The sequence below is a fragment of the Myotis nattereri genome (genome assembly GCF_964212035.1).
Source record: "Myotis nattereri genome assembly, chromosome: Y".
Classification (NCBI taxonomy): Eukaryota; Metazoa; Chordata; class Mammalia; order Chiroptera; family Vespertilionidae; genus Myotis; species Myotis nattereri.
This window is the reverse complement of record NC_138094.1, coordinates 43,767,546-43,782,061: the sequence shown is the minus strand read 5'-3', so window position 1 is coordinate 43,782,061 and position 14,516 is coordinate 43,767,546.

Genomic DNA, 14,516 nt, shown 5'->3' with positions numbered 1-14,516 from the left:
AATGGAGCCAAGATAGTCTCTTCAATAAATGGTGTTGGGAAAATTCGACAGATATATGCAAGAAAATGAAACTAGACCACCAACTTACACCATTCACAAAAAATAAACTCAAAATGGATAAAGGACTTGAATGTACGACAGGAAACCATAAAAATTCTAGAAGAATCCAAAGGCAACAAAATCTCAGACATATGCCGAAGCAATTTCGTCACTGATACTGCTCCTAGGGCACTTGAAACTAAAGAGAAAATGAACAAATGGGACTACATCAAAATAAAAAGCTTTTGCACAACAAAAGAAACCATCAACAAAACAACGAGAAAACCCACTGTGTGGGAAAACATATTTGCCAATGTCATATCTGATAAGGGCCTAATCTCCAAAATCTATAGGGAACTCATACAACTTAACAAAAGGAAGATAAACAATCCAATCAAAAAATGGGCAAAGGACCTAAATAGACACCTTTCAAAAGAGGACATTCAGAAAGCCAAGAGACATATGAAAACATGCTCAATGTCACTAATCATCCGAGAGATGCAAATCAAAACAGCAATGAGGTACCACCTCACACCTGTCAGATTGGCTATGATCAACAAATTAACAAACGACAAGTGCTGGAGAGTATGTGGAGAAAAAGGAACACTTGTGCACTGCTGGTGGGAATGCAGACTGGTGCAGCCACTATGGAAGACAGTATGGAGTTTCCTCAAAAAACTGAAAATGGAACTCCCATTTGACCCTGTGATCCCACTTCTAGGAATATATCCCAAGAAACCAGAAACACGAATCAGAAAGGATATATGCACCCCTATGTTCATAGCAGCACAATTCACCATAGCTAAGATCTGGAAACAGCCTAGGTGTCCATCAGTTGATGAATGGATTAGAAAACTGTGGTACATCTACACCAAGGAATACTATGCTGCTCTAAAAAGGAAGGAACTCTTACCATTTGCAACGTCATGGATGGAACTGGAGAGCATTATGCTAAGTGAAATAAGCCAGTCGATGAAGGAAAAATACCACATGATCTCACTCATTCATGGATAATAGAGACCATTATAAAATTTTGAACAATAATAGATACAGAGGCAGAGCTGCCTCAAACAGATTGTCAAACTGCATCAGGAAGGCCGGGGAAGGTTGGGGGGCAGGAGGTAGGGGGGTAAGAGATCAACCAAAGGACTTGTATGCATGCATATAAGCATAACCAGTGGACATAAGACATTGGGGGATAGGGGAGGCTAGGGGACTGTCTAGGGCGGGGGGATAAAATGGACACATATGTAATATCCTTTGTAATACTTTAAGCAATAAATTAAAAAAAAAAAAAATAAATAAATAAATAAAATAAATAAAGGAAGCTGTCAGCCAATTCCTTTGCACAAACGAACCTCTGCTCCCCTCATGTGGCCTTTTAAAGAATAACACCTTGTGCTTCTGTCCGTGGTGCTGGAATGTTAGCTAATGTCCTGTGAATTTGATGAAAAATTCTACCCAAAAAACCACAAACAAACAAACAAAAAACAAAACCTACAGAAAACCCTACAAAATCACCGAGGCTGTCCAGGGTGCAATTATTCCTTCCCTGGATGGACTGAGGTCACGGGTCTGGCTTTTGCACCCGTTCCTGTCCCAGCCCTGCCAAGGGAAGCCTTGGCTGCTTCACTGACATGGGGAAGCTGTGCGTTCACTAATTCAGTCCGTAACCTAGAGGCTGCCATGATTGGAGCAGTCAGTCCTGGGGAGGCCGCCGTTAACAAGGCAGCCAGTACCGCACCGGTCTCCTTTCCTGAGGCAGCCAGTCAGCCGCGGCCATTGTGATTGCGTCAGCCAGTGCCTTGGATGACACCATTATGGAGGCAGCCAGTCTGTGCAGTGAGGTGCAGGGGTATCGGGAGAAGGTGTTATTCCCACTAGACTCAGCGGCCTCTGTAGGGCATTCCTGAGGCAGTCCTTTCCCTGTAGGCGGCCATTATTGATGCTGTCAGTACCAGGGAGGCTGTTGTTGATGGCAGCTCCAGATGCAGGTTATCATGGGAACATGGTAGTACCACGAGAAAAAAATTCATCTTAAACCTTTGTGTTGAAACCCAGTGTGTTTTTAAAAAATATATTTTTATTGATTTCAGAGATGAAGGGAGAGGGAAAGAGATGGAAACATCAATGATGAGAGAGAATCATGGATCCGCTACCTCCTGTATCCCCCCCATCCCCACTGTGTATTGAGACAAAAACCCCGGCATGTGCCCTGCCCTGGAACCGAACCAGGGACCCTTCAATTTGCAGGCTGACATTCTCCCCACTAAGGCACACTGGCCAGGGCCACAGTTGGTTTTTTAGAAAGATACATTTCTACTATTTCAGAGAGAAAGATCAGTGATCAGTGATCATCCTAGATTGGCTGCCTTCTGCCAGAAGAAAGAGTGACATGTGTTCTCATCAGCTAAGCGTAAGGAATATCCCTGGCCAGTGTTGTTCGCTGGTTAGAACTTCGGATGCCCAGGGATGGGTCTCTGGTGGGATTCCTGGTCTAGAGCACATACCTGGGACGCAGGTTTTATGGCCAGCCCCGGTCTGGGCTCCTGTGGGAGCCAAAGATCCATGTGTCTCTTGCATATTCATGTTTGCTTTTTGTTTCTTCTCTTTCCCCTCCTTCCATTCCTCCCTCCCTTCTTCCCTCTCTCCCTCCCTACCTCCCTCCATCCCTCCCTTCCTCCCTCCCTCCCTCCCTCCCTCCCTCCCTCCCTCCCTCCCTCCTTCTCTCTCTGTAAAAAGCATATCCTGTGGTAAGAATTAACAAAAACGTACACAAGAAAAAAGTACAAAATGGAAAAGATTTGGAGGCTGTGAAAAAGCAGCATACCCCTAAAGAAAGGCACCATGATGAGCAGAGCATTCAGCTATGCTGATGTTTTTCCTTGCGATGTGTCTATAAGATAAAAATAAAATGTCCGACTGTCCCTCAGCTGGCAAGGTCCTGACAGAACACGAGGAGGCCACTCTAGCGCGGTCCTTGCAGGGTCTCCCAAGCCACCACGTTAGGGGCGAGGATCTCGGTGGGCGAGGCGGGGAGGAGCAGGGGAAAGCGAGGGGTGAAGGAGGTGGGGAATGGACAGAGGAGGGTCTTGCACGTGCTCCCCTGTCCTGCCTTGTGTCGCTTCTGCGAGAGTCACCCACAATGGGAAGATGCGAGCAGACTCAGCTGGTGTCGGTGACCAAGGGACACACAGACCAAGGGACAGACAGATAATCGAGGCCGCAGTGGCCTGTAGAGGTTGACATCCGGGAAGGGACATTACCTCCACAGGAAGAATAGCTCCCTCAGAGGAAGTATTGTTTTCCCAAATGAAGGAGCAATTCATTCACAACATAAGTGGTCCACATACAGGAAAGTGCAGTTCCCCTACAGGAAGAACGTTTCCTCACAGGAAGTTTGTTTCCCCCACAGGAAGAGGCGTTCTCCCACAGGAAGTTTCCATTCCCTCAGAGGTAGTTGTGATTCCCTCACAGGAAGATAGGTCAACAAACAGGAAAGTGCATTTCCCTCACAGGAATCTGACACACCCTCACAGGAAGAGTCATCCGCACACAGGAAAGTGCATGTCCACAAAAGGAAGAAGGGATTCTAAAACAAAAGAGACACTACCCCACAGGAAAATGTGTTCCTACACGGGAAGGGACACTTCCGCTACAGGAAGGAGTGTTTGTGTCTGGTAGTTTTATTTCCAAAAGGAAGTTGATTTTTCATATATGTAAGATAGGTCAGCACACAGGAACGAGTACGTCCCACAAAGAATGACCTGTCTACACACGGAGGTACATTTCCTAGAGAGGAAGAATGGTTCCCCAGAGGAAGTTTGTTTCCACACATGAATGTGTGATTCATTCGCAGCATAATAGGTGCGCATACAGGAGAGTGCATTTCCCCCAAAAGAATAAGGTTTCTTCAAAGGAAAATAGTTTTCCCTATAGGTATAGGCGTTCTCCAACAGGAAGTTTTGATTCCCGCACAGGAAGTTGCATTTCCCCCACAGGAAGAGAGATCGACAACAGGAAAGGGCATTTCCCCCACAGAAAAATGGGACGCTATCACAGGAAAAGAGATCCGCTCAAGGTTAAGTGCATTTTCCCCACAGGAAGCAGGGTCCCTAAAACAAAAGGTACACTCACCCACAAGAATATGGGTTCCTACATTACAAGGGTCATTTCCACCACAGGAAGGAGGGTTCACAGTCGGAAAATTTTGTTTCTACAAGAAGATGGCTTTCCATCAGTGGAAATAGTTCTGCACTCAGGATCCTGCATGTCCTGTAAAGAATGAAGTGTGTACACACCAGAAGTGATATTACCTCCAGAGGAAGAATAGTTCCCCCAGTGGAAGTATTTTTCCCCCACATGAGGAAATGTTCTTCACAGCATAATAAGTCCGCATTTTTGGAAAGTGCATTTCCTACATAGCAGGAAGCATGTCTCAAAGGAAGGTAGTTTCCCCGCAGGAAGAGGTGCTCTCAAAACGGAAAGGATGCTCGCACAAATAGGGGCCATTTCTTCACAGGAAGAGAGATCTGCACAAAGGAAATTGCATTTCCCCTTAAGGAGGAAGGGTTCCTACAATGGAAGGATAACTCCCCAGTAGGAAAATCAGTTCTCATTTCGGATGGGACATTTCCCAACAGGAAGGAGGATTCACAATTCAGAAGTTTGGTTTCCACACGGGATGTTGCGTTTCCATTACAGGTCGAAAGCTCTGCACACAGGAAAGTGCATTTCCCCCACAGTACGTTGGCTTCCCAAAGCAGAAGGAAAATTTCAACCAAAGGACAAAAGCTTCCCCACCGTAAGTTTGGTATCCCCACAGGAAGATGGATTCCAACACAGGAAAATCGGTTTGGATAATGAAAAGTGCATTTCACACACGGGAAAAAGGGTTTCCTTGGAACAAGTGAATTTCCCCCACAGGAATAGTTCTTCTCCCACAGGAAGTTTCATTTCCACCACACCAATATGCACCTCCCTCACATGAAAATAGTTTCACAAAAAAGAGAATGCAGTTCCCACACTAGAAATAGGATTCTCACAAAGAATTTGCAATACCCTCAAAGGAAGGTGGGATTCGCTCAAAGGAAGATACATATGCAAACAGGAAAGTGCATGTCCCACAAAGGGTGAAGTGTTCAGACACAGAAAGGGACATTTCCCCCAGAGGAAGAATGGATCCCTCAGAGGAAGTATTGTTTCCCCAAGTGAAGGAGCCATTCATTCAGAGCATAATCGGTAAGCATACTGGATATTGCAGTTCCCCTACAGGAAGAAGGTTTCCTCACAGGGTGTTCGTTTCCCCCACAGGAATAGGTGTTCTCTAACAGGAAGTTTCCATTCCCCCACAGGAAGGTGCGAGTCCCTCACTGCAAGATAGGTCCACAAACAGGAAAGTGCATTTCCCACACTGGAAGTTGAGACGCCCTCACAGGAAGAGTCATCCACACACAGTAAAGTGCATTTCCCCCACATGAAGAACGTTTCCTCAAAGGAAGTTTGTTTCCCCTATAGGTAGAGGCGTTCTCCAACAGGAAGTTATGATTCCCCCACAGCAAGGTGCGATTCCCTCACAGGAGGACAGGTCCACAACAGGAAAGTGCATTTCCCCCACAGAAAAATGGGACGCTTTCACAGGAAAAGAGATCCGCACACAGGAACATGCATTTCAGCAACAGAAAGTAGGGTTCCTAAAACAATAGGGACACTCTCTCATATAATATGTTTTCCTACAGCCAGCGGACATTTCCCCCACAGGAAGGAGTGTTCACCATGGGAAAGGGATAGAGATGGAAACATCAATATTTCCCGGGAGCCGGTCCATCCTGCTGTTTCAAGTGATCTGGCATATATGATATACTGTTCTTAAGATGTTTGCTCACCTTCTTGGCCCTATGTGCTTTAACCAAGGTCACCTCTTTGAGAAAGGTTGTTTCCCCAGGTAGGTTTTCTCCCCTGAAGTTAGGGAGGGAATTAACCCCCTTAACTAAGTGCCATGTGGGTAATTATTCACATTAACTACGAACAATCATGCTTAAGCTACATAATATTTACTCCCTGGAATGGAGATAAGAAACGCCCTAACCTTTGGAATAGAGATTGATAGGATTGGAATCAACTGCTATAAATACAGATGTAACAAGACAACAAGAGACAGAACTTAGAAGACAGAACCAAAAGACACAGAACCTAGACACAGAACCTACACAGAACCTACGGACAGAAGAAATTAGCTGGAGAGAACATGTCAAATGATCCTGGACAGAAACTGGCCAAAGAACCTTGAGACAGAACCTAGTGAGAGAACATGGCAAAAGATCCTGGACAGAAACTGGCCACAGAACCTAGATACAGAACCTACACAGAACCTAGACACAGAACCTACACAGAACCTAGAGACAGAAGAACTTCGCTGGAGAGAATATGGCAAAAGATCCTGGACTGAACCTGAGTACAGAAATTGGCAAGGAATCCTCGCACCTTCCTATTTCTAGTCACCTGACTACAACCTGGTGACTGAACCTGGCTGGAGAACCTAGCAAGAGAACATGAACACAGAACCTGGCTGGATATCCTAACCAAAACTTCGCTGGAGATCCTGAACAGAACTTGGCTGGAGATCCTGGCTAGAGATCCTGGCTAGGCTGCTGATCAACTGAACGCTGTCTCTGTGTCATTCCTTCTTCGCTGACTCCGTCCACAACTTTGGGGACCCCCGGACCTGCTGGGGTTGGACCCCAGCATCTGGTGCCAGAACCGGGACCTCTAGGTAAGCCCCACTCTCGGGATGGATAGGACTCTACCGTAGGAAGAGGGTGGATAGTCTTCGCCGACTCCATCCACACCTTTGGGAAACCCTGGAACAGGATTCCCCTAGGTAAGACCCCCCCCAATGAGAACCCCCACATTCAGGACTCATAAGACTCCACCAGGGTACTGCAGACCCCCCTATAGAGGATAAGTAGGGTAAGAAGGTGGATAGTACAGAACTTAGATTGAGAAGATGTGCCATACTGAGTCCAAAGAAAGAAGACTCTGTATTGATTCTAAGATTGAGAAGATGTGCCATACTGAGACCAAAGAAAGAAGACTCTGTATTGATTCTTAGATTGAGAAGATGTGCCATACTGAGTCCAAAGAAAGAAGACTCTGTATTGATCTTTAGATTAGGAAGATGTGCCATACTGAGTCTAAAGAAATAAGACTCTGTATTGATCTTTGAACACATATGCTTGCTAGGAGAGGAATTAAGGTTACACCCAGTCAGACAGAACGTTTTATACAAGAAGTATGTCCATGCTTTTCTGAGGAAGGAAAGGTAAATGGAAAGGCATGGGAGGAGGTAGGCCCAAGGAGCCTTACCCTTAACCCCACTGCAGTCTTTCCACCGCAGGAAAGTGCAGGATTGGCTAGCTCTCCCTGGGGTGATAGATCAGGACTAAGGTAATAGCGGAAAGCGCCGATCCTACTCTTAAAATGGATACAAGAGAGCATTTGGGGTTTTTCTTTTTAATGCCTGCTTTTAAAAAATAAAAAAGGGGGAATATGCCTGAAGCCGGTCCATCCTTGCTGTTTCAAGGGACCTGGCATATATGGCATATTGTTCTTAATATGTTTGCTCACCTTTTTGGCACTATGTGCTTTAACCAAGGTCACCTCTTTGAGAAAGGTTGTTTCCCCAGGGAGGGAATTTCCCCTGAAGTTAGGGAGGGAATAAACCCCCTTAAGTAAGTGCCAGGTGGGTAATTAGTCACTTTAACTACGAACAATCATGCTTAAGCTACATAATCTTTACTCCCTGGAATGGAGATAAGAAACGCCCTAACCTTTGTAATAGAGATTGATAGGATTGGAATCAACTTGTATAAATACAGATGTAACAAGACAACAAGAGACATAACTTAGAAGACAGAACCAATAGACACAGAACCTACACAGAACCTAGAGACAGAAGAACTTCGCTGGAGAGAACATGGCCACAGAACGTAGAGACAGAACCTAGTGAGAGAACCTGGCTGAAGAACCTAGAAACAAATCCTGGCTACACAACCTGGATAGAACATGGCAAGAGAACCTGACTAGAACCTGGTGACTGAACCTGGCTGGAGAACCTGGACAGAACCTGGCTGGAGAACCTAGTGAGGTAACATGGCTACAGAACCTTGCTGGAGAACCCGGAGAACCTAGCAAGAGAACATGGACACAGAACCTGGCTGGAGATCCTAACCAGAACATCGCTGGAGATCCTGAGCAGAACCTCTCTGGAGATCCAGACCAGAACTTGGCTGGAGATCCTGGCTAGGCTGCTGATCAACTCAACACTGTCTCCGTGTCCTTCCTTCTTCGCCGACTCTGTCGACGCTTTTGGGAACCCCTGGACCTGCTGGGGTTGGACCCCGGCAAATGATGAGAGAGAATCATGGATCAGCTGCCTCCTGTATCACCCCCTCCCCACTGGGGATCCAGCCTGCAACGAGGGCATGTGCCCTGACCGGGAATCAAACCAGGGACCCTTCAATACACAGGTTGACACTCTCCCCACTGAGGAACACTGGCCAGGGCCACAGTGGTTTTTTCTTAGAAATATGCATTTCTACTATTTCAGAAAAGAAGAAAGATCAATGATGAGTGATCATCCTAGATTGGCTGCCTTCTGCCAGAAGAAAGAGTGGCATGTGTTCTCATCTGCTCAGCAGAAGGAATAGGCCCTGGCCAGTGTTGTTCACTGGTTAGACCTTCGGATGCCCAGGGAAGGGTCGCTGGTGGGATTCCAGGTCCAGAGCACATACCTGGGATGCAGGCTTCATTGCCTGCCCCGGTCTGGGCTCCTGTGGGAGCCAAAGATCCATGTGTCTCTTGCATATTCATGTTTGCTTTTTTGTTTCTTCTCTATCCCCACCCTCCCTCCCTCCCTCTGTCTGTAAAAAACATATCCTCTGGTAAGAATTAACCAAAACATAAACAAGAAAAACGTACAAAGAAGGAAAAGATTTGGAGGCTGTGAAAAAGCAGCATACCCCTAAAGAAAGGCACCATGATGAGCGGAGCATTCGGCTCCGCTGATGTTTTTCCACGGAATGTGTCTATAAGATAAAAATAAAATGTCTGAGTGTCTCTCAGCTGGCCAGATCCTGACACAACAGGACGAGGCCATTCTAGCGTGGTCCTTGCAGGGTCTCCCAAGCCACCACGTTGGGGCGAGGCTCTGCGGCGGGGGGCGAGGCCAGGAGGAGCAGAGGAAAGCGAGGCGTGAAGGAGGCGGGGAATGGACAGAGGAGGGTCCTGCACGTGCTCCCCTCTACTGCGTTGTGTCGCTGCTCCCAGAGTCCCCCCCACTGAGAAGATGGGAGCAGACTCACCCGGTGTCAGTGACCGAGGGACATACAGGCTGAGGGACACACAGACTGAGGGACACATAGACCGAGGGACACAGAGACCGAGGGACACACAGATAATCGAGGCCGCAGTGGCCTGGAGAGGTGACATCCGGGAACCTGTGACCACTGTGTTGGTTCCTTTTATCCTCCCAGATGTACCTTCTCAGAGGTTTTTGACTCCAGAACCCTGGATTCCAGTTCCACAGACAGCACCTACTTCATGGTGACTCTGCCCAAGACCCAAGACCTCTCTGGACAACCATTCACACATCAGTTGTTTGGAAAGTGATCTCAAACTTATTCTATATAGTTATTGCATGTATGAAAAATAAATCAGAGCCAAGCAGTCATCTGTTTGATGTATTATACATTTGTATCATACATACATTTTAGTTTAGAAAATGACATTTCTCATTCAAAGTTGCCTTCCTAAGTGTAATTAAGTGAGCATGTTAAAAACTTTGTAAGAGTGAATGTTTTACTTGGCAAATGTTTAGAAACTTGGTAAGTATTACTGTGTATCGCTGCCCAAGGAACTGTTGGGGGTCATGTGTTGTCACCAAAGCAGAATGTTTGCTCAATGACTGGTCCCCTTGTTGAGACAACCTTCATGGTTTTCCCTTCATTCTGTTATGAACCTATAGGCAGAAGGTAGAATTAGGCTTGTACTGATGCCACAGCTCCCACCTGCTGTGATGATGGAAACAGGCCTGATGCTCCAAGCATCATGAGAACACCAGCAAGCGAGGCTCAATGACTGAGCGTTGACCTATGAACCAAGAAGTCCCCTTGATTCCTGGTAAGGGCACCCCCATCACCTGATTGTTTCTCTTTGTCTCCCTGTCCCTCTGTGTCTCAGATCAAGAACAACAGATTTAAAATAAAACTGGAAACTGTCCAATCTGCTCCTATCCTCCTCCCAAAAGGTATCAGATTTTACTGAAAACACCCACCACTTGTCTTCCTTAGTCATCGTGAGAATTCCAGTTCATGAATGTTCAGAGCATCTCAGTTTCAAACGTGCGTGCACATCTACACCCAAACAGCGGAGCTTCGCATCCTGGAGAATTTTCCATTTCCTTCCAAAGGAAGTGAGATGTCTCACACTGGAAATGGAAACAAATGGTAGGAAAAGCTGGGCATGGAGATCAAGGCTAATCATTGCAACCTGGGAATGATGTACTCAACAAATCACAGCATGAATAGTCAAACCAGAACATTCCTGTACGTGGAGGTTTGGGCACGGGGACACCAACATTTTTAATGTGAATGAGCACTTGATTGTGCAAAGCTTTCCTTCACCCCCTGAGAGATACTCAGCAGAGGTGCTGAGCCACTTGGAAATGTGTGCTGTTTCAATGCGATGCTGGGGGTGGGGGTTTGCCCCTCCTGGCCTGAGCGAGAGAGCCCACCTTCCAATGTGAACAGGGCCCCTGCTTGGGTGTCAACAGCTCCATGACTGTGGGCTGGCTCCTCCCGAGTCCGCTGAGACCCACAGAAAACAATATCCCAACTGGCAGATTTCTCCTGGTCCTGAGGTGTTTCAGGATTGGGTTAATGAGGGAAAACACAAGTATGAAGGTGTGGCTCAAAGGTTGCTTCTGAGAGTTTCAGGTCACCCACCCAAGCCCTCAGTCATTGGAGGGAATGAGGTTTCAATTCTTCACATAGAAATGCCATCATTTTTTAAAATATATTTTTTATTGATCTCAGATAGAAAGGGAGAGGAAGTGGGGGGAGACGAGAGAGAGAGAGAGAGAGAGAGAGAGAGAGAGAGAGAGAGAGAGAGAGAAACATCCATGATGACAGAGAATCATGGATCCGCTCCCTCTTGCAAGCCCTACACTGGGCATCAAGCCCACAACCCGAGCATGTGCCCTGACCAGGAATTGAACCCTGACCTCCTGGTTCATAGGTCGATGGTCAAGCACTGAGCCACACCAGCCTGGCAGGAGAGGGAAGGTCATGGTCCCAGTTCGTGGGTTTGGTGACCCCTTCAGGAGCTCTCCTCCAGGAACAGGTGCTGTGCTAGGTCCCTCAGGCTGAGGGGTGATGGGCCCACACCGCGTGTGCCTGCTCCCTGCATTGATGTCCGTCTGCTCTGTTGTAAGAAAAGAGGGGCCTCTGGTTGCTGTGGCCCCGTCGCCTCCCTAAGCAGACGCTACCTGTTCCCTGGAGCCTCGCTGGACTCCCACCATGGGCCCATCAGCATCAGTGCTCCAGGCCTCGCTGGACATTACCTGTGAACCGGTGGCCAGGAATGACCGACACGGCCTGCCTGCTCTGCTCACGCGGGTCCATGGCCCATCAGACTCCCCATAAGAAACGTGCAGTGAAGGATTTCAGACGGGTCAGGGTAGGGTTAGACACGCGGACCCAGGTACAAGGCCAGCACCAGGAGCTGCTGCGAGGTGGGCTTCGCACACACTGTGAGGTGAGGTGCACCTAGCAGCTCTCAGCAGGGTGGCGAGGGCCTGTGTCCTGGTCACTCGCAGTGCCGCATGCCCAGGCTCAGTGGGAGGGGGTAGCCCGGGGGAGGCGCATGCCTGACCCCACGCCTCCTGCTCAGGCAGCCAAGTCCACGCAGAACAGTGGGGCTGCGCGAGCTCTAAACTGTCTCCCGGGCCCCACGCCCTCTGCCTCCCTTGTCCACCTCAAGGCCTGGCAGACGCTGTTCACCGAGAGACGCACGTTTTAGCCACCTGAGCCAGTGGCGCCGGTGCTGACCACACTCTGAATGACACTCCAAAGCCTGGGTCACCCTCCCGCTTTATAGCTTGGAAAGGGGCACAGAGACTTTGGGGGTCTTGCCTTAGGACACACAGTTGTGAGGGCAGAGCTGAGACTCAAACCCTTGTGGGCAGACCTGGCGCCCACATGCTATGCCCCAGGCAAGATGCCATTGCTACAGAGGCAGCAAGTAGAGGGCGACCAGTGCCCAGACTGAGGCAGCACAGGTGTGTGCACACACACACACACAAACACACACACACACACACACACACACACACGTACACACACACCTGTACAAACCCTCTCTGGCTTTCACCTCTGAGGCTACAGAGGTCTGAGGAATCAGGGGCGGAGCCAGGAGAAGCCTAGGGGTTGTTGGGGTCCTACTCATGTTCCTGGTGAGTCTGTCTCAATCCCTCTCCCTGGCAGGAACCTCACTGGACTGATGACAGATTCCTACCTTCCCGGGTTCAGGTCTGTGGCTGAGCGTTCTCTGAGGCCCTCCTGGAACTCTGCTTTCAGTGATGAGGGTGATGAGGCATGTCGGCTTCAGGTTTGTCTGGACACAAAATTTATTAAAACGAGGCCAAAAACACCATGAGGGACATGGATGTTGACATCCCCATAGCACTTAAGGAACTGTTTGTCTATTGCCTCTCCTCTTGAAAGTGGAGGATGTTTGACCAGTTACTTCTGTACTAAATACACTCTTGGGGAAGGAAAGGAGCCTGCAGGCTTACTCTGAAGCCCCCTCAGAGCTGGGGTATGAGGTATGTGGTGCCGACAGTTGCCCTGTGGCTACTGAGGTGCAATTTAGGGCTCATGATGCATTATCCCTGCAAACACCGGGCTTCTCCCCTGAGTGTGTCCTCTGGTGTCTGATGAGAGATGACTTATCTCTAAAGCCACCCCCACACTCACTGCACACATAGGGCTTCTCCCCTGAGTGTGTCCTCTGGTGTCTGATGAGAGATGACTTATCTGTAAAGCCTCGCCCACACTCCCTACACACATATGGCTTCTCTCCTGAGTGTGTCCTCTGGTGTCTGATGAGAGATGACTTATCTGTAAAGCCTCGCCCACACTCCCTACACACATACGGCTTCTCTCCTGAGTGTGTCCTCTGGTGTCTGATGAGAGATGACTTATTTGTAAAGCCTTGCCCACACTCCCTACACACATACGGCTTCTCTCCTGAGTGTGTCCTCTGGTGTCTGATGAGAGATGACTTATCTGTAAAGCCTCGCCCACACTCCCTACACACATAGGGCTTCTCCCCTGAGTGTTTCCTCTGGTGTCTGATGAGAGATGACTTATCTCTAAAGCCTCGCCCACACTCCCTACAAACATAGGGCTTCTCTCCTGAGTGTGTCCTCTGGTGTCTGATGAGAGATGACTTATCTCTAAAGACTCCCCCACACTCACTGCAAACATAGGGCTTCTCCCCTAAGTGTGTCCTCTGGTGTCTGATGAGAGATGACTTATCTGTAAAGCCTCGCCCACACTCACTGCACACATAGGGCTTCTCTCCTGTGTGTGTCCTTTGGTGTCTGATGAGAGATGACTTATCTGTAAAGCCTCGCCCACACTCCCTACACACATAATGCTTCTCTCCTGAGTGTGTCCTCTGGTGTCTGATGAGAGGTGACTTATCTCTAAAGCCTCGCCCACACTCCCTACACACATAGGGCTTCTCCCCTGAGTGTGCCCTCTGGTGTCTGATGAGATGTGACTTCTTTGTAAAGCCTCGCCCACACTCCCTGCACACATAGGGCTTCTCCCCTGAGTGTGTCCTCTGGTGTGTGTCGATATGTGACTTATCATTGAAGCCTTGCCCACACCCTCCATGCTTGATTGTTACAATTTTTGACATTCTTACTTCCACAAATAATTTGCCTGTGTTCTTTGCATTAACATTCTGGCCTGTGCTGGGCTCTTCCTCCATTATTCTCTCATGGTCACTGGAGCTCCCTGTTTGTCCGTTTGGAGGCTTGAAAGAGGCCCTTGAAGTTCCCCTGTGCCTGATCCTTTTAAGAAAAGGTTTGGACCTCCATTTGACCTCTTGACCTTCAGCTTTGTCATTCCAGCCATGTGGACCAGTCTGTTGCTGCTGCTGTTGATTCTGACGCTCTGGGCCAGCTTCCTCCGCCTGGACGTGTTTTCCTGCAGATGCTCCTGACAGAATCTCAGAGGGGTGATTGCGTTTCACATGTTGGCTGAGGAATGTCCGACTGGAGAAGGCCACAGAGCAGGAGGGACATGGGTGGATCTCTGGCTTTGGTTCTGCTGGAGAAGAAAGTTTTGGTCAGGGCAGGTGTGGGCAAGCCTGCCTGTGCCGTACGCTCTGTCTCCTGGTAAGACCCG